Source organism: Hemiscyllium ocellatum, chromosome 11 (genome assembly GCF_020745735.1).
Source record: "Hemiscyllium ocellatum isolate sHemOce1 chromosome 11, sHemOce1.pat.X.cur, whole genome shotgun sequence".
Classification (NCBI taxonomy): Eukaryota; Metazoa; Chordata; class Chondrichthyes; order Orectolobiformes; family Hemiscylliidae; genus Hemiscyllium; species Hemiscyllium ocellatum.
In genome coordinates, this window is record NC_083411.1 from 52,939,171 (window position 1) to 52,963,282 (window position 24,112).

General features: G+C 41.9%; 1 pseudogene; it reads left to right on the plus strand.

The window, feature by feature from the left end:
- Positions 1-24,112, plus strand: part of LOC132819993 (sodium- and chloride-dependent neutral and basic amino acid transporter B(0+)-like) — a 51,475-nt pseudogene that overhangs the window by 16,368 nt on the left and 10,995 nt on the right.

Consider the following 24,112-nt stretch of genomic DNA (forward strand, 5'->3'; position numbering starts at 1 on the left):
AAGTATCTGGAAGTGGGAGATGGAAATGAAAGAACATTGTCTATATCTGAAATCTACATTGGAGTGAACATTGGAAAGCAACTGATTATATCTTGAACCAGTCAGATTATCGTACTTGGAATATAACAATGCAAGGACTGAGACAGAAAAGGAAGTGTAAGTTTGAGTGGGTGACTTCCAAGCTGTGATTCCATTCTTCCAGTAGGTAGTTTAAGTGCCAGAAATTGTGACTGGCAGTAAGTAAATGCTTGGCATGTCATTAAAAGGCTATTTCAATGTCATGTTTCTTGAAACAAATCTCCGAGGTGATTCAGTCAACAGCATAAGGACAGAAACATCATGGAGCCCAGTGAATGCAAATAGGCAGACTAGGCAATACCACATTTGTGAAGCTGACAGTGTCCTCATGCATACGGGATAATGATGGCTGGAATTTTGTATTCAGTCCAAAGATACAGCAGTCTTTGTGAATAGACAATGGTGAACACTATTTATTGCTTAATTTTTCTGACAGGAATTGGATTTTGATTTAAATCATTTAACCATTGTTTACATAATCCGAGATATTACAGTGTAATTTTACTGGTTCCTGTTGATATTAAGCTACTGTGATATTATTACAATATGAAAGTGATCATTATTTATGGTAAAAGGTGTTCTTTGTTGTTACTTTCACGAAAAGAATGGAATTAACTATGGTCAGTACAATACTGCAAGTGAGTCAGTCACTGAAAACCATGGCTGGTGAAAGAGTATACAGTCACGTCTTCGAGAGTGCAATAGTCACGTTCCGTGTGACCCTGCGCTATGCAAGAATCACGCAATACAAGGAACAACTTACAGTGTTGCCGATGTAATCGTGTTCTAGCCAACATACTTTTTGAATTTTTGCACTTTAGAAAAGCGTCCCCAATCGTCAATCACGGTACAGGTAATTTGTGTTAATGAAACGTTCATTATACCAGAAAGACCTGTGTCAGATATCCCAGAGGAAATTTAACTGTAAATAATCGACTGTAGTGATGACTGTTCTGTTTAAGAAGAGTTACTGTTGACCAGAGGGAGCTACTTTGCTCAGTTCACCATGGATTAACCACATGAGTTCTCATTATCTTCACACTAATGTCGTTTATCTGTTGTACATGTTTGTGTTTCATTTCCCTCCAGACATCTATTCTATTTTGTATTTACCAGGTCTGGAAAGATGCTGCGACTCAAATTTTCTTTTCTATCTCAGTGGGTTGGGGCACTTTAGTAGCATTGTCGTCTTACAACAAGTTCCACAATAACTGCTACAGAGATACCATCATTGTCTGTGTTGTTAATTGTGCTTCGAGTGTGTTTGCTGGATTTGGCATTTTCTTCATCCTGGGACACATGGCTCACAGACAAGATAAGCCCGTTTCAGAGGTTGCCCAGTCAGGTAAACTAGAGCTGTTAAAATTGTCAAGGGTCAGACAGCTTTAATGTTCTCTCTGAAATCAATCCTCAGATACAAACTGATAGCCAGGCTCTGAAGACACATTGCCATGATGTTTGGTTTATACTGGACAGGGATTGGAGCTGAATAATGCAATGGTATGCCCGGAGTTGAACCCTAGCTCTTAAAAGTGAGCTTTTGAAAGAATCACAGAATAGTCAATTTCAAAAGCACTCAGTTAACATTATAATCCGCTGTAAGATTTGCTATTTACCTTAGAATTACATTTCATATGAGCCACATTTTATATTTAAGAAGTAAATTTTGAATGAATTCCATAATATTGTGCTTTTAGGTGAATCAGAGACAGTTTTTATTTATTGACGATTAGTTACTGATCATATTATGTGCTCAAATATTCAATTTGACAGTAGTACATTTTAAAAATGTTTAATATGAAGAGCAAGAAACATGGAAATGTTCTGTGCTAAGCCACTTGTATCGGTTGATGATGCTGTGATAAGTAATTAATGACCAGGTAAAGTTACAATAAAACACAGTTCACTCATTCTGATTACTCCAATAGTCTGAGCACTGAGTGGTTTGACAGCCTGAACCGAGGCAGGAACATAGGAACAGGGGTAGGCCACTCAGTCTGAGTAGTTTGCCTCACTACTCCATGTAATAATGAAGGATCAAACATTTCAATATTTTTTACTCATTCCATTCCCTGACCTTGTACACCACTGAGAATCAGAAATATAATAATCTCAATCTTAAATTACTCAAATCTTGACCTCCACAGCCCTCTGTGCTGGACAATTCCAATGTTTCACAACACTCTGAATAAACTAATTTCTTGTCAGCTTGGCCCTCAGTGGCATCCCCCTTAGTTTTAAATTATGGCCGCTGGTTTTAGATTCTGCAGACAGAGGAAATATCTTACCTGCAGCTACTCTGTTGTTCTCTTTAACTACGTTGAAAGTTTCAATGCAATTGCCTCTCATTCTACGAAACTCTAGAGAATAAGGCCCAGTTTTCCCAATCTTTCTTCATCGGACAGTTCTACCATTCCAGGAGCAAGTCTTGCACTCCCTCTATGCAATGACATCTTTCCTGAGAAAAAATGACCAAACTGTGCACAGTTTCCAGGTGTGGCCTAACCAAGCTGCTATACAACTGAAATAAGACTTCATTATCCCTGTACTCAAATCCTCTTGCAATAAAGGATGACATTCCATGAGGCTTCCTAATAGCTTGCTGCACACACATGTTAACCCTCAGTGACTTAGCACCAAGGAGACTGAGGTCTCTTTGTACAACTACACTTTACAATCCCCAACCATTTAAGAAACACTCTAAATTATCCGTTCAATTATTTCTCCCCATTCCCTACTCTCCAACATTATTCCCTGTTTTAAAATGCCAGTTTCACCAATATATTAGAGAGATTCTTTTTTTGCTTAGATTGCAAATGTCACTCTGAACTCAGTGTTCACTGCTTCTAAATATTATAATTTCTGAATTGAAAGTGATTAGTATTACAAATATATAATAACTAATGTTTTTTATTGTAAACACATATCCGCACAACTTTGGTGACATGAATAGTTTTGCAAATGGTGGCTAATATTGGCAACTGTAATAAATGAAATGAAATGAATGTCAACAACAAGTTAATAGCAACGTTCATTATGTCATTTCAATTCTATTCACTGTTCAGGTTTCGGTTTGGTCTTCATTGCCTACCCAGAGGCCCTTGCACAGTTACCGTGGGCACCATTATGGTCTGTTTCATTTTTCTTCATGCTGCTCACTCTGGGAGTTGACACACAGTTTGCAGGTTTAGGTAAAAATGGCATTGCATCACTTAAAAAAATCATTTCTTTTGAAGAAATTATGACAGTGTTGGGCAAAAAAGTGCTGTTGGTGATGTTAGTGGACAAACGCATAACATTTCTTTGTAGCAATTGTTCCCTTATTGTCTGAAAGAAGAATGCAGCTCTTAGTCTTAAATGATTAGCACCTGCATCAAAATAAAAATTGGGGAAAAGTTGCATCGGCATCCAAATGATTTCACAATACAATTTGCACTAACAGCGATGGTGAGGGAAGGCATCATAGAAGATCAAAATGTGAGTTGGAGTAAATGAGAGAGATGAGGTTCAGTGTTATTAGTAAGTAAGAACGGAGAGTGTATGAGCAAATATTAAAAGAGAAAGACAAACCAGTAGAACTTATTAGCGAAAGCATGCAGCATTCAGAGTTAAGTTGATGAGCTGACAACACAAATAGAGACCAGTCACATCACCTGGTGAAGATTATTGAAATGTGGTTGCAGGAAGATCAGTACTGGGAGTGAAATGTCCTAGGGTAATGAGTATTCCAAAGGGATAGGCAAGTAGGAATAGGAGGTGGAGCTGTTTTATTGGTTAATGGAGATATCAAGGTGCATTAAGAAATGATATTGGCACTACGAACCAAGATGTTGAATCAATCTGAGTGGAAATAAAAGGCAAGGGAAGAAACCCCTTGGTAGGAATAATTTACAGACTCTCAAACAATACTTCCAAAGTAGGGCTAAGTATAAATGAGGCAGTAATGAGGGCTTATGAGCCAGCCATAACAGAAATTATGGGTGATTTGTACATAGATATTGATTGGATTCATCAACTTGTCAAGGGTAGTATTGAAGGAAGATTCATAGAGTGTCTGAGGGATTCTTTCTGATGGCAACGTGTCATGGAACCAACTGGCTGCTTCACATTTGGTATTGTGTAATGAGGAAGGATTGGTAAATGATCATGTAGTTAAGGATCATCTTGTAGGGTGTGATCACAACCTTCTATAGTTTCAAATTCAGATGGCAAGAGTGAAGACAGAGTCATATACAGGAGTTTTAATGTTGGCCAAAAGTCATTATACAGGCCTGAGAAAGCAGTTGGCCCTGGGGGTCTGAGGAAAAATATTAAAGGAGCAGGACATTTGAAAAATGGTGGCAAATGCTCAATGAGTTACTAAATACCTGTCAATTAAAGTATATTCCTGAGAGGAAAAGGAATTATAGAAAGGTAAAAGATAATCCATGGCTTACCAAGGAGGTCGAGGATAACATAAAGACAAAAACTAGGGCATATCATACTGCAAATGTTTGAGACACTCTGGAGAATCAGGAGATCAATAAAAGGAAACTAGCAAAAACCATAAGCTCTGACACCAAAAGCTTCTATAAGTATATAAAAAGGAAGAGAGTAGTGAAAGTAAATGGTGGCCCTTTAAAGGATGGAAATGGTGAGGTAATTATGGGAAACTCAGAAATGGCAGAGGCACTAAACCAGTATTTTGTGTCTTTTTGCAGTGGAAGATTATAATTTCTTCCCAAAATCTGCAGTTACTATAGAGGAACTTGGTGAAATTACTAGGGAAAAGGTATTAAGTAAACTGATGGGATTAAAGGCAGATTAGTCCCCAGGACCTGATGGCCTGCACCCTAAGGCAGCAGAGATAGTGGATATATTAGTTACTACATTCCAAAATTTCCTCGATTCTGGAAAGGTGCCAGTGATTTAGAAACACTTTAATATGAAGCCTGTATTTGAAAAAAGAAATAGGCAAATCATGGAAAATTGTAGATCAATTAGTTTGACCTCGGTCGTGAGGAAGTTGCTGGAGTCAATAATAAGGGAGAGAACTGACCACTTGGAACAACAAAGCTCAATTCCCCAGTGGCAGCATGGTTTCATACAGGACAAGTTGAACTTGACAAAATTGTTGGAATTTTTGAGGATGTAACTATCAAGTTGGATAATGGGGACACAGTGGATGTGTTATATCTAGACCTCCAGAAGACATTGATAAGGTGCTGCATTAAGACTGATACAAAAGGTTAGACCGGAGGGTGTTTGGGGTAGAGTATTGGTTCGGATAGAGGATTAGTTGACTGACAGAAAGCAGAGGGGCGGGATAAATGGGTCCTTCTGGCGAACAGTAACTATTGGGGTAGCACAGGGTTCAATCCTCTGACATCAATTGTTGACAATCTATATCAATGAGCTGCCGGGAGGGACAGAATGTAACAAAACAAAATTCACAGCTAGAGAATGAACTAGAATCTGGCAGATGGAATTTAACGTGGATAGGTACAAGGTTACATATTTTGGCAAGAATAATGAAAGAGCAAATTATTAATTAAATCAGAAGCAGATTCAAAGTGCCTCAGTGTAGAGGGATCTGGGTGTCCTTGTGTATGAATCACAGAAAGTGGGTATGTAGGGGCTGCATATAATAAGAAAGGCAAGTGGAATCTTGGCATTTATTGCAAAAGAACTGGTTTATAAAAGTAATGTTGTCACAATTATATGAGATGATGTTGAGACCATACTTGGAGTATTGTATCTAGTTCTGGTTTCTTTACTTGAGGAAGGATGTGGAGATCAGAAGAATGAGGGATGATCTGATTGACACACATAAAATGCTCAAGGGGATTGATAAGGTAGATGTGGAACAGATATTCCTCCTTGTCGGACAGTCTTGAACAAGAGGTCATAGATGTAGCCTGAGAGGAAGTAGGTTCAAAACTGGGGTGAGGAGAAACTATTTCTCTGACAGGGTTGTGAATCTGTGGATCTCACTGCCCCAGAGTGCAGAAGAGGCAGAATCAATCAACAAATTCAAGAAAGAAATAGATATGTTTTGATGAAAAATGGGACAAAGGGCTGTGGGAAACAGGCAGGAATTGCGACCACAATAAGAACAGCCATGAACGTGACAAATGGTACAGTGGGTTTGAAGGGCTGAATTGTCCACTCGCTCCTAATTTCTATGTTCCTCTGCCCAATAGCTATTGTGGTGATTTTCAATCTCAGATGTTAATGTTCTATATCTTATCTTTGCTCTCATGCCTAGAATTTATCTTTTCGTTGAGACAGATCTTGCTGCTCAAGAGATGGGGATTTTTATTTACCTACCTTACAGGGAGCAGGATGGTCAGCAAACTTATTCACTCATGTTGAAACTCACTCATGTTGAAACTCACTCATGTTGAAACACCCTACGTGATATTTGAGGATAACGATGATGCAGTTTTCCTCTGCATCAGAGCAACAGGAAAAATACAACTGGGGGAAAAATACATATCTCAGAGCCAGAAAATGGATGCAGAAACCTTTTACATAGAACATAGAAAAGAACATAGAAAAATACAGCGCAGTACAGGCCCTTCGGCCCTCGATGTTCCGCCGACCAAATCCTATCTAAACTACACTAGCCCAATAACTTCCATATGCCTATCCAATGCCTGCTTAAATGACCATAAAGAGGGAGAGTTCACCACTGCTACTGGCCTTTGGTGTGTCCAGTGGTGTTTTGTCCTGTCATTGTGCAAGTTATTAATTAATGTCTTCATTTGACATTTTCTTCCATTAGAAACAGTTATGACAGCCCTGCAAGACCAGTTCCCTACATTGGTCCAATCAAAGCGCCTTCTTCTGACAGCTGGTGTTTGTTCGTTATTTTATCTGCTTGGCCTTCTATGTGTGACACAGGTAGGTTGTATTTCAGTGATATCAGCTGTTTTCACATGTACTCAGTTACTGTAAAAGGTGATCAAATTCACAGGATGAAAAAAATAAAGAAGGCAATAGTGTTCTGGTCCTTTCTTTTTGCAGTTGTTTAATGTTGTGCAGTGATCATGTCATATTGATATCTTGCTGTGATTCTGAGTTTATTCTCAGATAATCCACTCTTACAATAGGACTGGGAAACAGGACCACGGTTCAGTTTATTATGTCATAAAATTGCTCAGAAGACACATTCGTTATCGCGGTTAGTTGTTACAGGGAAGCATAGCTGCTCTCCCTTCGCAATATGTACTGCACACTGAACAAGTCTATAGCTGTCAGTGACATGTATTATATCAAGGTTATATGCTCATCAGCATGTTCTTCTTAAAATGATATTACTATATTCCTATAACATACATGAATGAAAATAAATATGTCTCAGACTGGTTGTGAGAACTATCACTCCAAAAATAGGTCACTGTGCTTAGGAGTTTAAGAATTGAACTGTTTAAGACTTTAAGTGGTTGTACAATGAATCAATAATTTAATAATCCTTCCAGATCTCATGATCTTCTTTCTGTCCTGTGATCTAGATTTATCAACTGACTGTTCTTGGCTCACTGATATTTTGGTGACTTTACTTTTGTTAAAGAGGAGATTATTTTCATGGTTGCGTTCAACATTTTCATTCCCTGAGTTTACCTCTGGTGGTGTTCTGTGCACAGTCAGAATGCTCAATGTTAGAATGTTGTACAATTCCCCAAATTATTTTCTATTCCTCTTTCTCATTGTTCCATTAGATATTGTGACTCCTTGGGTTTAAGGCTCACTACACTTTCTGAGTACTTCTGTGGGTGACCATGTTCCCTGGATGGGATGTATGATTCAAACCTTTTACCACTCTCACAAACTAGATAATTCCACACCCAGATGTCAAATGAGTGCTGTTTTTATTCTGCCTGAATGTTCAAGATGTTTATCCCATATTTACAGGAAATTGGACTGTTCATGACTTGGCAAATGTGTCCTGACTTGCTTTTTAATGTGATTGTTGCTGGTAATAGAAAGCCCATACCTAGACGTATTGTTATGAAGTGTGACATGGCAATATGGAGATGGTGTCCAGTTGCTCATTTCATGACGGATGGCTGAATAGTATGAACCATTTCATTCAGCAAAAATATTGGGTCTGGGATAATGTGGTGAGGCTGTCACATGATTTAGACCCCATGTAGTACACATCCAAGGTATCCTAGGTCCATAAGATATTTATCAGTGCAGTATGATCCAATTTCAGATATTTTCTCCAGGTACACAATGCACTTTCTACTTATGGTGATTACCATGGGTGTAGTTGAGTGATCCTTCCAATGTCTGGTGGTTGGAAAATTGGAATATTACTCAGTGACTTGGTGAAAATTGTCACCGTGGATGGTAAGTAAATCTGTTACAAGCTTCAACCAAAGATATATTGGAATCTTGTGAGGGTAGAGAAATTTTTTTTCTGTTGATGTGGTGGCTGACTTTGACATGCCTGATACACCCTCACAGTCTTCTCGATTTTTCTGTTGTGAACTGAGCAATACACAGTGAGCTGTACAGGGGCCTTTTTCACCCTATGCCCATATGCCCCTGGTATAATGAGGCAATAGAGTTTACTAAAGAGCTTCAGCTACAAGCATCTGTTTATGTTTGAAAAGCATGCCTCTTGAGGGTCCCTGGCTCATCGTTGTCTGGCTAAATTCCTTGGAACACATCTGACACGTTTTGTATCCCATCAGGCCGGACTTTGATAATAACTTTCCAAAATGTCCTCAGTTGTGAATCATTCATTGTCTTTTTTCTTACTGTTGACCAATATTCATCTGGATTGATATTGATGATGTTTTCTTATGTAATTTTTTTGTAAGTGCAGCCAAACAGCCATTGTCTAATTTGGCGTTGGTACACCTCTCATTGTGTCTGAAGTAGCCCAGATTGTAACAAATATCAAAGTTATATCCCTGAACTTTTATGAGACATTGTTGTAGTCTTGACGGTGCACGTTTCAGTGGTTTATGTCAAATCATTTTCAATGTTTTGTTCCTACAATGAATCATTTACTAAACTGGTACATATGGAAATTTGTGATAGTGCATACCAGAAGAAATGTTTTCTGTCCTATGTTCAAACAGTTAGATTGTTATTATGATAGAATATTGGATCCAAAAGCAATGAATTTACCATTACGTATGCCCCAACACTGTTTTGACAAGGTCAGGCCCAGTGGGAGGGATGACATGGATGAAGGTGCTCAGGCCCGAAAAATATTGAACTTGATATCGAGTCCTGACAACTGCAGGGACCCCAAATGGAAATGGGATGCTGACCAGAGTTTCCAGATGACCTTGGGCTCCTTTCATCGCAGCTAACCCATTTTCACTCACTAATGGTCCCGATAAGCAACTTTTCTTTTGCCCAGGCTCAACAGTATCCATTCCTTTGTCTGCCCAACAAGTGTTCTCTCTTTGTGTGGGCTCCATCTCCACCTGTTGTTCACTCCGTTCTCCCAATCCCTGTCTTCAGTGTATATCCCATCATTTCCTAGCAACAATGAGTTCTGAAGAAGGATCACTGGTCCTGAAATGTTGACTCTGCTTTCTCTCCACAGAAGCTGTCTGACCTGCTGAGTTTCTCTGGCAAATTTTGTTCTTGTTTCAGATTTCCAGCATCCACATTCCTTTGCTTTTAGAATTCCGCAGGTGGCAGAACAGCCTGATCCCTATGCCCTTAACTTCCAGATACATGTACCTGTGAATGCTCCTGCATGGCTGTATGTGGAATACTCTCTGCTTCCCACCAGCTCCACCACCATTGTCACTGTTGGTGCACCCAAGTGCTTCTCTCTGAGAGAAATTATGTTTGAGACACGGAATTGTTCATTCACTTTTAATCTGTAGCAAAAGCTTCCCTTTATTGCCAAGCCTTCAAATGAGGCCTTGTGCAATCATATTCTTCAATTTCTGTTTCTGTTGGGTATAATTGCGTTGTGCAGGAAGAGATCTTGAACCCTTCCCATTATAGTGCACATTCTCTGCTAGCCCTCTGTATGAGCCAGTTAAGAGAAAGATGCGGCCGTTAGTGTTTCCTTTGATTTGTTCACACTCTACCCTCCTCCTCTACATTATATACCCTCCCCACCTCTCCTAGCCTTCTCCCTTTTCACCGATGTTCCTTCTGTTTCTCTTCAGTCTCCTCCTGTGATGATCAGCTCCTCCACTATCCCCTATGATATTCCTGCTTATCCACCACCACCACACTGTTTTCTTTTGGCTCAGTTGGCTGGATGGTTGGTTTTAAAGAGAGTGATGATGGAAAAGCACAGCCGGTCAGGCAGCATCTGAGGAGCAGGAGAGTTGATGTTTCGACCATAAGGTCTTTAACAGGAAGATGATTCCAGCACCACAAGTTTTGACTCTGATTTCCAGTATCTGTAATCCTCACTTTCTCCTGGATGGCTGATTTACAATGGGGGTGGAGGGGAGTGGGGGGCGGGGGGGAGAGGGGCACCAACAACACAGGTTCAACTTCTGCATTGACTGAGGTTACCAACAAACAATAAAAATGTGAATTAAGAAGATTGATAATCCAACCATCAATAAATCGTTTTGGAGGTTTGACAACTCATTCTGACCTGGTGATTGTATACCGATTTGAAGAGACGTGTGTTATTTTCAGTTGCTCTTGACTGGTAACTCAGTTGCCTTGATGTTAGATGCTGCAACTCAGCATCATGTCATGATCATCGGCATCAGAATTTTCTCCCTCACTGTCTGCAAACATGCTTAGATTAGCCTAGCCTTAGGGGAGACAATGGCCTACTGGTATTATCGGTAGACTGTTAATCCAGAGATCCAGGGAACGTTTTGGGAATCCAGGTTTGAATCCTGCCACGGCAGATGGTATAATTTGAATTCAATAGACTCTGGAATTAAGAGTCTAATGAATTCAAATGAATCCATTGTTGATTGTTAGAAACACCCCTTTGGTTCACTAATGTCCTTTACGGAAGGAAACTTCAATTATTACTTGGTCGGGCCGACATGAGAAAGTGAGGACTTCAGATGCTGGAGATTAGAGTCAAAAAGTGTGGCGCTGGAAAAGCACGGCTGGTCAGACAGCATCTGAGGAGCAGTAGAGTCGATGTTTTGAGCTTAAGCCCTTAATCAGAAATGAAGAGCTTGTGCTCAAAACGTCAACTCTCTCTTTTCGCAGCAGAGAGCGGCGGGAGCTGGGCGGAAGTTCAGGCAGAGCGCAAAGTCGGTTGGGAAGGTAAGTGATTTGCTATTAGAGTGGGTGTGTTAAGAACCTAAATTAAGAGTCCACAGGCTTGTTACAAAACAAGGGTCTAAGGAAGTTTTTAATCGAAGAGTGAGGCTTCAGCTCAGGAGTCTTTGAAAAGGAGGTTGAGTGAAGTGATTACGCCACAGTTGAAGAGGGTGAAGACATGACTGCCCAGCTGGTTCAGTGCGCTATGTGCTTGATGTGCGAGGTCAACGACTCTGGTGTGTCTGACTCGTACATGTGCAGAAAGTGTGTGCACATTCAGCTATTGACCGAGCATATTGCAGCGCTGATGAAAGAACTCGAGGACCTTAGGCTCATCCAAGGAAATGAGATATTTCTGGACAAGACCTTCAGCGAGGTTATTACACCAATCATGCCAGAAGAGAGCAGAAGAGAGCAGACGATGAGGAAGGCAGAGAGGAGACAGGTGCAAGAGACCCCAGGAGAAGTACCTGTCAGGAACAAGTTGAAGCTGTTGGAAACAGTGGAGACTGATGACACTGCCAGTCCGCGAGGCGGCCAGGTCTGTCAATCAAAAGTTGGCGCAGAGGCAGAGCGGAAGAGTCGGACATCGCATAGAGCCGTGGTAATAGGGGACTCCATCGTGAGAGGAACTGACCGGGGTTTTTGTGGCAGCAGATGGGATTTAAAGATGGTGTGTTGTCTTCCTGGTGCCAGGGTGAAAGACATCGCGGACAGAGTGCAGGAAATCCTCAAGGACGAGGGTGAAGAGCCAGAGGTGGTGGTACATGTCGGCACAAATGATGTCGGGAAGAAGAGGAGGCACATACTACAGCGGGACTTTGGAGAACGAGGAAGAAGGCTGAAAAGCAGGACGTCCAAGGTGGTTATCTCTGGTTTGCTTCCAGTTCCTCGAGCTGGTGAGGCCAGAAACAAGGAGGTAATGGACTTGAATGTGTGGTTGGGGAACTGGTGCAGGAAGCAAGGATTTAAGTTCTTGAATCACTGGGGTACATTTTGTTGCAAACATAAATTCTACAAGAGAGACGGTTTGCACCTTAACAGGTTAGGGATCAGCATTCTGGCAGTAGGTTTTCTACTGCAACACCGCTACATTTAAACTAAGTAGCGGGGGGGAGGGGACAAACTGGATGTACAAAAAGGGAGTTGAAGGAAAAGTTAGAACAAGAGAAGTCAAGAAAGACAACTGTATCAATGAGGCAGAAAATTCAAAAAGGGATCATGCTGTAAGGTTGAGTGGAATAGGGGTTGATGGGAAGGGTGAGAGCAGTAACAAATTAAAAATGCTGTATATGAACGCACGAAGCATTAGAAATAAGATGGATGAGCTTGAGGCTCTTTTGGAAATTGGCAGATACGATATTGTGGGGATAACTGAGACGTGGCTTCAAGTGGACAGGGCCTGGGAAATAATATTCAAGGCTACACGTGCTATCGTAAGGACAGACTGATGGGCAGAGAGGGTGGAGTGGCCTTGTTGGAAAGGGACGATATTCAGTCCCTTGCGCGGGGGATGTAGAGTCAGTGTGGATAGAGCTGCGAAATACTAAGGGTAAAACGATCCTCTTGGAAGTCATCTACAGGCCCCCAAACAGTAGTCTGGATGTCGGATGTAAGTTGACTGGGAGAATCAGGATGGTATTGGACCTCAAGAAAGAGACTTTATGGAGTGCTTCAGAGATGGATTCTTAGAGCAGCTGGTGCTGGAGCTGACCAGGGAGAAGGCAATTCTGGATCTAGTATTGTGTAATTAACCAGAATTGGTCAGAGACCTCGAAGTGAAGGAGCCATTGGGAAGTAGTGACCATAATACATTAAGTTTCAATCTGCAATTTGAAAGGGAGAGGGTACAGTCGGAAGTGACAGTACTTCTGTTGAATAAAGGGAACTATGGAGCTATGAGGGAAGAGCTGGCCAAAGTTCAATGGTGCAATACCTTAGCAGGGATGACCGTGGTGGAACAATGGCAGATATTTCTGTGTATAATGCAGAAGTTGCAGGATCAGTTCATTCCTAAAAGGAAGAAAGATCCCAGGAGGAGGCATGGGTGGCCATGGCTGACGAGGGAAGTTAAGAAACATATAAAGTTAAAAGAGAAAAAGTATAACATAGCAAAGATAAGTGGGAAAACAGAGGACTGGGAAGCTTTTAAAGAACAACAGAGGATTACCAAGAAGGAAATATGCAGAGGAAAAATGAGATACGAAGGTAAACTGGCCAATAATATAAAGGAGGATAGTAAAAGCTTTTTCAAGTATGTGCAAGGCAAAAAAATGTTTAGGACTAAAATTGGGCCCTTGAAGACAGAAACAGGGGAATATATTACAGGGAACAAAGAAATGGCAGAAGAATTAAATGGGTACTTCAGATCTGTGTTCACTGGGGAAGACACAAGACTGGGGAAGACCCTGAGGTAGCAGTGACCGAAGGACCTGAACTTAAGGGAATCTGTATTTGCCAGGATTTGGTGTTGGAGAGACTGTTAGGTCTGAAGGTTGATAAGTCCCCGGGGCCTGATGGTCTACATCCCAGGGTACTGAGGAGGTGGCTCGGGAAATTGTGGATGCGTTGGTGATTATTTTCCAGAATTCGATAGATTCGGGATCGGTACCTGAGGATTGGAGACTGGCTAATGTTATACCACTTTTTAAGAAAGGTGGGAGAGAGAAAGCAGGAAATTATAGACCAGTTAGTCTGACCTCAGTGGTGGGAAAGATGCTGGAGTCTATTATAAAGGATGAGATTACGGCACATCTGGATAGTAGTAACAGGTTTGGACAGAGTGAGCATGGATTTATGAAGGGGAAATCGTGCTTGACTAATCTTCTGGAGTTTTTTGAGGATGTAACTCTGAAGTTGGATAAGGGAGATCCAGTAGATGTAATGTACCTGGACTTTCAGAAAGCTTTTGATAAAGTTCCACATAGGAGGTTAGTGAGTAAACTTAGGGCGCATGGTATTGGGGGCAAAGTACTAGATTGGATTGAAAATTGGTTGGCTGATAGGAAACAAAGGGTAGTGATAAACGGCTCCATTTCGGAATGGCAGGCAGTGACCAGTGGGGTACCGCAAGGATCCGTGTGGGACCGCAGCTTTTTACAATATATGTTAATGATATAGAAGATGGCATCAGCGATAACATTAGCAAGTTTGCTGATGATACAAAGCTGGGTGGCAGGGTGAAATGTGATGAGGATGTTAGGAGATTACAGGGTGACCTGGACAAGTTAGGTGAGTGGGCAGATGCATGGCAGATGCAGTTTAATGTGGATAAATGTATGGTTATCCACTTTGGTGGCAAGAACAGGAAGGCAGATTACTACCTCAATGGAATTAATTTAGGTAAAGGGGCAGTACAAAGAGATCTAGGTGTTCTTGTACACCAGTCAATGAAGGCAAGCATGCAGGTACAGCAGGTAGTGAAGAAAGCTAATAGCATGCTGGCCTTCATAACAAGAGGGATTGAGTGCAGAAGCAAAGAGATGCTTCTGCAGCTGTACAGGGCCCTGGTGAGACCATACCTGGAGTACTGTGTGCAGTTCTGGTCGCCAAATTTGAGGAAAGACATTCTGGCTATTGAGGGAGTGCAGCGTAGGTTCACAAGGTCAATTCCTGGAATGGAGGGATTACCTTACACTGAAAGACTGAAGCGACTGGGCTTGTATACCCTTGAGTTTAGAAGACTGAGAGGGGATATGATTGAGACGTATAAGATGATGAAAGGATTGGACACTCTGGCAGCAGGAAACATGTTTCCGCTGATGGGTGAGTGCCGAACCAGAGGACACAGCTTAAAAATACGGGGTAGACCATTTAGGACAGAGATGATGAGAAACTTCTTCACCCAGAGAGTGGTGGCTGTGTGGAATGCTCTACCCAAAAGGGCAGTGGAGGCCCAGTCTCTGGATTCATTTAAGAAAGAGTTGGATAGAGCTCTCAAAGATAGTGGAATCAAGGGTTATGGAGATAAGGCAGGAAGCGGATACTGATTAGGAATGATCAGCCATGATCATATTGAATGGCGGTGCAGGCTCGAAGGGCTGAATGGCCTACTCCTGCACCTATTGTCTATTGTCTCCTGCTCCTTGGATGCTGCCTGACCAGCTGTGCTTTTCCAGCACCACAACTTTTGACTCTATGACTGGGTTAGAAAATATAAATCTTTTATTCAAAAAGAAAGAAATACAGAGCAGTTAACTTACTATCTATCATAAGTAAAATGTTAGCAATTATTATTAAGGAATTTGTGGCATGACAATGTAGGTTTTGAAGTAGTCAAATAGAGCCAGTACGTCTTGTGAAGGGAGAGAACATATTTCACCAATTTGTTAGAATTATTTCAAAAATAATATGAGTGTTTGGATAGTGGGGAAATGGTGGATGTACTTTTTCTTATATTTCCAGAGGCATTTGATAAAGTGTCACATTAATATTCATTGTAGAACATAGGAGCTCATGGTACAGTGGTTAGCATATTGACATGGACAGAAAATTAGCTGGCTAATAGTAAACAGAGAGTCAGTACAAATGTGTTTTTTTTTCAGGTTCTCATGATATAACAAGTGGCGTGCCTCAGGGTCAATTCTGGCATTTGAATAATTTACAATTTACATCAATGACATAGATGAAGCAGTAGAAGACACAGTTACCAAAGTTGCTGATGACATAAAATTGGAAAGTAATTTTCAAGGAAGACATAAGGGGGCTATAAAAAGAGAAAGATGGTTTAAGTCGGTGGGAAAAGATGTAGCAAATGGAGTATAATGTAGGAAAACATGAAGTGTTTCCCTTTTAGCAGGAAGAATAAAAAATAAAATATCATATCAAAATGATTAGAGATTGCAGAACTCTGAGAGACAGAAGGATGCGTGACAATCAAAAGTTACTGTGCAGATGCAGCATATAGAGTCATAGAGATGTATAGCATGGAAACAGACCCTTTAGTCCAATCTGTCCATGCTGACCAGATATCCCAACCCAATCTAGTCCAACCTGCCAGCACCCAGCCCATATCCCTCCAAACCCTTCCTTTCATATACCCATCCAATTGCCTTCTGAATGTTGCAATTGTACCAGCCTCCACCACTTCCTCTGGTAGCTCATTCCATACACGTACTACCCTCTGCGTGGAAAAAAGTTGCCCCTTAGGTCTCTATTATATCTTTCCCCTCTCAACCTAAACCTAGGCCCTCCAGTTCTGGACTCCCTGACACCAGGGAACTTTGTCTATTTATCCTATCTATGCCCCTCATAATTTTGTACACCTCTATAATGTCACCCCTCGGCTCGACGTGCCAAGGAAAACAGCCCCAGCCTGTTCAACCTCTCCCTATAGCTCAAATCCTCCAACCCTGGCAACATCCTTGTAAATCTTTTCTGAACCCTTTCATATTTCACAACGATGGCACAGTGGTTAGCACTGCTGCCTCACAGCGCCAGAGACCCGGGTTCAATTCCCGCCTCGAGTGACTCTCTGTGTGGAGTTTGCAAATTCTTCCCGTGTCTGTGTGGGTTTCCTCCGGGTGCGCCGGTTTCCTCCCACAATCCAAAAATGTGCAAGTTAGGTGAATTGGCCAAGTTAAATTGCCCATAGTGTTAGATGAAGGGGTAAATGTAGGGGAATGGGTCTGAGTGGGTTGCGCTTCGGCGGATCGGTGTGGACTTGTTGGGCCGAAGGGCTTGTTTCCACACTGTAAATAATCTAATCTAATCTTTCCAATAGGAAGGAGACTAGAATTGCACACAATATTTCAAACCAATGTCTAACCAATGTCCTGTACAGCCGCATCATGACCTTCTAACTCCTGTACTCAATACTCTAACCAATAAAGGAAAGCATACCAAATGCCTTCTCCACGATCCTATCTACCAGCGATTCCACTCCAAGGTCTCTTTGTTCAGTAACACTCCCTCCGCCCTTACCATTAAGCATATAAGTCCTAAGATTTGCTTTCCCAAAATGCAGCACCTCGCATTTATCTGAATTAAACTCCATCTGTCACTTCTCAGCCCATTGGCCCATCTGATCAAGATCCTGTTGTAATCTGAGGTAACCTTCTTCGCTGTCCACTACACCTCCAATTTTGGTGTCATCTGCAAATTTACTAACTGTACCTCTTACGCTCACATCCAAATCATTTATATAAATGACAAAAAGTAGAGGACCCAGCAGCAATCCTTGTGGCACTCCACTGGTCACAGGCCTCCAGTCTGATAAACAACCCTCCAATATATTTAGGAAAAATGAAGAGTGTGCTGCTGGAAAAGCACAGCAGATCAGGCAGAATCCAACGAGCAGGAAAATCAATGTTTTGGCTATGAGACCTTCATCAGGAGTGAGGCTGGTGGCCCAAGAGGGCTGACAGATAAATGAGAGAAGGAGTGGGCTGGGGGTAAGGTAGCTGAGAATGCGATAGGTAGATGAAGTTGGGGGTGAAGGCGATAGGTCAGAGAGGAGGATGGAGTAGATAGGTGGGAAGGAAGATGGACAGGCAGGACAGGTCAAGAGGGTGGTGTCCAGTTGGAAAGTTGCATCCGGGATAAGGTGGGGGGAGGGAAAATGAGGAAACTGGTGAAATCTGCATTGATCCTATGTGGTTGGAGGGTCCCAATGTGGAAGATGAGGCATTCTTCCTCCAGGCATCGGGTGGTTAGGGTTTGGCGGTGGAGGAGGCCCAGGCCTTGCATGTCCTTAGTGAATGGGGAGTTAAAGTGTTCGGCAATGGGGCAATGGGATTGTTTGAGCGTGTGTCCTGGAGATGCCCTCTGAAACGTTCTGCAAACTGGAGTTCTGTCTCCCCGATGTAGAGGAGACCACATTGGGAGCAACAGACATAGTAGATGATGTGTGTGGAAGTGCAGATAAATCTCTGACAGATGTGGAAGGCTCCTTTGGGGCCTTGGACGGAGGTAAGTGGGGAGGCGTGGGTGGAGTTTTGCAATTCTTTTGGTGGCAGGGGAAGGTGCCAGGATAGGAGGGTGGGTTGGTGGGGGCATGGACTGAACAAGGGAGTTGCAGAAGGAATGGTCTTTATGGACCATGGATAGGGGTGGGGAGGGAGATACATTACCTAGTGCATTCTCAGCTATCCTCCCCCCAGCCTCATCCCTCTCCCATTTATCTCTCAGCCCCCTTGGCCCACAAGCCTCATTCCTGATGAAGGGCTTATGCCCAAAACATCAACTCTCCTGCTCCTCAGATGCTGCCTGACTGGCTGTGTTTTTCCAGCACCGCACTCTTCAACTTTGATCTCCAGCATTTGCAGTCCTCATCTACATATTTGGGAAAGCTAATATAACTTAATCATTTGCTGCAAGGCTGAGTGGATACAAAAGTAGAGATGTTAAGCTTCAGTTATACAGTGCACTGATGGTTCCATAATGTGAGAGTCTGTATACAGTATTGCTTGTATTATGGAAAGAAGGACGCAAATATAATGAAAGCAATTCATAACAGCAGTAACCTTATTAAATTACGTGGAGGTGCCAGTGTTGGACTAGGATGTACAAAGTTGAAAATCACATATCACGAGGATATAGTCCAACAGGTTCTTTTGGAAGCACTAGCTTTCAAAAGTTTGCTTTGAATTCTATGTCATACGATCTTATACTCCATAACCACCTGATGAAGGAGCGGCGGTCAGAAAGCTAGTGTTTCCAAATAAACCTGTTGGATCATAACCTGGTGTGTGATTTTAACATTATTAAATGGTGGAGTAAGCCCTAGGGACAGGATGGCCTACTCCTGAGCCATGTTCCCTTATTCAGATATTTGTGTTGAATGGGAATGTAGTTCAGATACTGAGTGGGGAGAGTTGGTAATTTCACAAATCCCATTAATGCAATGTTCTCAGGCAGTTAAAACTGGAGGCAAAGAGTTAAGATGTACATGAGGGGTCATGATGTCTAAATCTAGGATGTATTTAGATTAGATTAGATTACTTACAATGTGGAAACAGGCCCTTCGGCCCAACAAGTCCACACCAACCCTCCGAAGAGCAACCCACCCAGACCCATTCCCCTACACCTAACGCTACAGACAATTTAGCATGGCCAACTCACCTAACCTGCACATTTTTGGAGTGTGGGAGGAACCCAGAACACCCGGAGAGTGCTACGCACACACAGGGAGAATGTGCAAACTCCACACAGACAGTTGCCTGAGGCGGGAATTGAACCTGGGTCTCTGGTGCTGTGAGGCAGTAGTGCTAACTACTGAGCCACCATGCCGCCCATAGGGTCATAAAGTCAGAGATGTACAGCACAGAAACAGATCCTTCATCCATGGTATCAGATATCCTAAATAAATGTAGTCTTATTTGCCAGCATTGGGCCCACATCACTCTAGACTATTCCTATTTATATATCCATCCAAAAGCCTTTTAAATGTTGTAATTATACCAGCCTCCAAAACTTCCATACACACACCACCTTCTGCATGAAACTGCGCCCCAAGGTCTCTTTGTTCAACAACGCTCCCCAGGACCTTAACATTAAGTGTATAAATTCTGCCCTAACTTACTTTTCGAAAATGCAGCACCTCACATTTATCTAAATTAAACCCCATCTGTCACTCCTCAGCCCATTGGCCCAGCTGATCAAGGTCCAATTGGACTCTGAGGTAACCTCTTCACTTATTTGATCACGTGAGATCACATTTGGAACACTGCAGGTAAATTCTGATCTCCCCATTTCAAAAATGACTTTCAGGTGAGAATGGAGAAGAGGGAACAGCAGCATCATTGAATCCCACACACAAATGAATGAGGGAATATTGAGCATCGAGTTAGAATTGTGTTGGAACAGTTCTGAAGATGAGTTGTACCAGACTGGAATCAATTTGTTAGTTTCTTTCTCCACAGATACTGCCAGACCTGCTGATTTTTTCCAGGAATTTCTGTGTTTGTTTCAGATTTCCAGCATCTGTAGTATTTTGCTGTAGTTATGATGTGGAAGTGACAATGTTGGACTGGAGTGGACAATTTCAGAAGCCATACGATGTCAGGCTATAATCCAACAGGTTTATTTGAAATCAGAAGCTTTCAGAGCACTGCTCCTTCATCATCTGATGAAGAAGCTTGTGATTTCAAATAAATCTGTTGGAATATAACCTGACATTGTGACTTCTGAATTTGCTTTAGTTAGAATTGTGCTTTTATTATAAGCACATACATGTATACATTTTTCAAATCTCATCAAAGTCTGAATTTGAAAGTAAGAGTACGATCATTTTCCTGTGTAACATTTTTGAATTTTCCATTTAATTTTAGGCTGGGATTTACTAGCTAAATTTAATGGATCATTACGTTACGGACTGGATTCTCGTTATAACAGCTCTCCTGCAACTCATCGGTCTCAGCTGGATCTATGGTCAGTCAATCATAAAAGAGACCGAAACAAATAAACATATTAAATTTAAAGTACTTTGTGAAAATTAAGGTTTCTTTAATAAAATCAGACCAAATGAATCAGATGCTGGCAGACGTGTATCAGAATTCACTTGCTCTTCCTGACAATGAAACCTAATTGGTTCCAGAAACCAGCATGAAACACACAACATCATTTTTTGCATCCTTCACTCAGGATCCACTTGTTTTTGCTGGATTTCAGCCAATTTTACTACAATCATGGTCTTGTTAATTGCTGATACTTGTATAATTGCACAAATCCAAGATCACATAGGGAGTTTATCTTTCTGCTGTTAGATTGCTTCACAAATATGTGATGTACAAAGGTTCCTGACTGACCTTCAGTAGCAGTGATAATATTAGCAGCCAGCTTGCAGTTACTGTGTGTTTGTTGTATGTAGTGAGGCAGCACAGAGCCCAGACTGTGTAAGTATGAGTTTTATAGCAATAGAAGTACTTAAGACAATGAGACCATAAGACAGAGGAGTTGAAGTAGGCCATTCACCCCACTGATTTTGCGCCACCATTCAATGAGGTCATGGCTGATTTGACTATCCTTCACTCCACTTTCCTACCATTTCCCCACAATGTTTGATTCCTTTACTGATTTACAATCTATCTTACATGAATAGACTTATATACCTAGCCTCAACAGCACTCTGTGGTAAAAAGAATACCACTGCACTCTAAGAGCAAAAAGTCTTCCTCATCTCTGTCTTAAATATGTAACCTCTTGGTTCTCAGGAGATGCCTTCTGGTCCCAGACTCTAGCATAAGTGAAAACAGCCTCTATTCCTATATCTGATCAAGCACAATCGTTAACAATCATATACTTTTCAAAATAGATCGCCTCTTATTCCACAAAATTCAAAAGAGCTCAAGCCCAAATTACTCGAACACTCCTGAAAAGAAAATCTCTCCATATCCGAAATTAATCTCATGAACCTTCTTTGGACTGCCTCCAAAGCCAATATATATTTTTTTGAGGGGGAGATGATGACCTGATGATATAATCGCTGGATTGTTAACCCAGGTACTGCCTTAGGGATCCAGGCTCGAATCCCATCATGGCAAATGGTGCAATTTGAATCATAAAATCTCTGCAATGTGGAAGCGGGCCATTTGACCCAACGAGTGCACACCAACTCTTTGATGAGCATCCTACCCAGACCCAGACCCCTACCCTATCCCCGTAATCATGCATTTCCCATGCCTAACCAGCCTAGCCTGCACATCCGTGGACATTATAGAGGAAATTAGCACGGCCAGTCCAACCAAGCTGCATAACTTTGGACTGTGGGAGGAAACTGGAGCACCTGGAGGAAACCCATACAGACATGGGGAGAATGTGCAAAATCCACACAGACAGCCACCTGAGGCTGGATTTGAACCCAGGTCCGTGGTGCTGTGAGGCAACATTGCTCACCACTGAATCACTGTGCTGCCCTGTTTTATTGAATTCAATAAAAATCTAGAATTAAGAGTCCAATTATGACCTTGAATCAATGTCAATGATTGAAAAAACCCCTCTGGTTTGCTAATGTCCTTCAGGGAAAGAAACTGCTATCCTTACCTGGTCTGGACAACATGTGACTCTGGACACATAGCAGTATGGTTGACTCGTAACTGCTCTCTGGGATGGACGATAAATTCTACTGAGCCAGTGGCATCCTCATCCCATGGAGGAATAGAAACTGTTCCGAATATTCCAGGCATGGTCTCACTAGTGCCTTGAACATTTATAACAAAGCTTACCTATTTTTGTATTCTGTTTGCTTTGAAATAAAGGCCAACTATCCATTTTCCTTCCCTCATACCCATAAAATTTAAAGGCCAAGCTTTTCAGATTTATGCACAAGGAACCCCTAATCCTTCTGTGCTGCAGCTTTCTGCAGTCTTTTCAGGCAAATAATATTCAACTCCTCTATTCCTCCCGCCAAAGTGTATTACTCACATTTTTCCACTTTATATTCTACCTGGCTAGTTTTTGTTCTTTCACATAACCTGTTGTATCCCTCAATAGAATCTTTGTGTCATCCTCACCAAATGCCCTCCCACCTATTTTTGTGATCTGGAAACTTGGTGATTGTATATTTACTTTCTTCATTCCAGTCATAATCGAGGCCCTAGCTCTAATCTCTGTCATACAGTTACAGGTTGCCATCCTGAAAATATCCCCACTTTGGGTGGCACAGTGGCCCAGTGGTTAGCACTGCTACCTCACAATAATTCTGTGTTGTTTTGTATCTTGAGGACCACAATAGCACAGAATTGCTGAGCTGAAACCAATAGCTGAGTTCTGTAGCCATGAAGATGGCCTCAACCACGATCTTAGTTACAAGTCGTACTACATGTGACCCCATTACACTGTTCTGTACCTGTAAGATCTTCCTTACTGTCCAGTTTTGACACCATCACCTTGATAACTTATTATGATCTCTCTACCTTATTTAATGTGTACAGTTTTGGATTAGTACTTGTTACTTTGGTTTGACCCTCGGCGTGTGAATCTTATACCTACCATGTTATTCCAGTCATTTGGTTTGTCTCCAGAACTACCTTATGAATCAGATTATAGATCATCCCTTCACCTGCTATTCAGCTGTTGACACTTTATTCACACCATCTGACACTCTTGATCACCTGCAGAGACCTATTATTCAACACTCCACTCACACCACTTGTATGATATTTTGATCTCTCTGATTATAAACTCTGTGTCTGTGTGCTTCTCTTTACTTCACCTGACGAAGGGGCAGTGCTCCGAAAGCATTTGATTTCAAATAAACCTTTTGGACTATAATGTGGTGCCATGTGACTTCTGACCTTGTCCACCCAGGCCAACACTGACAGCTCCATATGTTATGGTTACAACTTCATTAAAAGCCCATTAAGTATCTATACAAACACTGTCAGTCTAGAACAGCCCTACAGTGTTACTTATATTGATCCCAGACATAGCAGGCAGGCAGGGGGAAGGAGTGTCCTGCCTGATAGGTAGGGATCTAAAGGTTCTACTGCATAGTGTGGTGTTGAAGTGGGATTTCTTCTTACCCCTGGATTGGTAAGATCAGGGCATGACATGACAACCTGGTCCGAGGTTGCCACCTGGATCAGTGCAATCTCAGCCATCTGGAGGAATACCCAGCAGTGAAAGAAGGAAGTCAATGATCTTCTCCACTTTGCTAGTAAGTGCTACCATGTTTGTTATCTCACCCTCACCGCAACTCTCTTGCTATACCCACCTTCCACTGAGTCTCATGCCCTACCAATCTCACTACAGCTTGCAATCTGTCCCCCTCCGCTCACTCACACCTACCCCAATCCCAGACACCATTAATCCTGCAGTCCCTCTGCACTGCTTGTTCACTCAGGATACCTCCCAGCTGCACCTACAGTAACAATTGGGACACGTC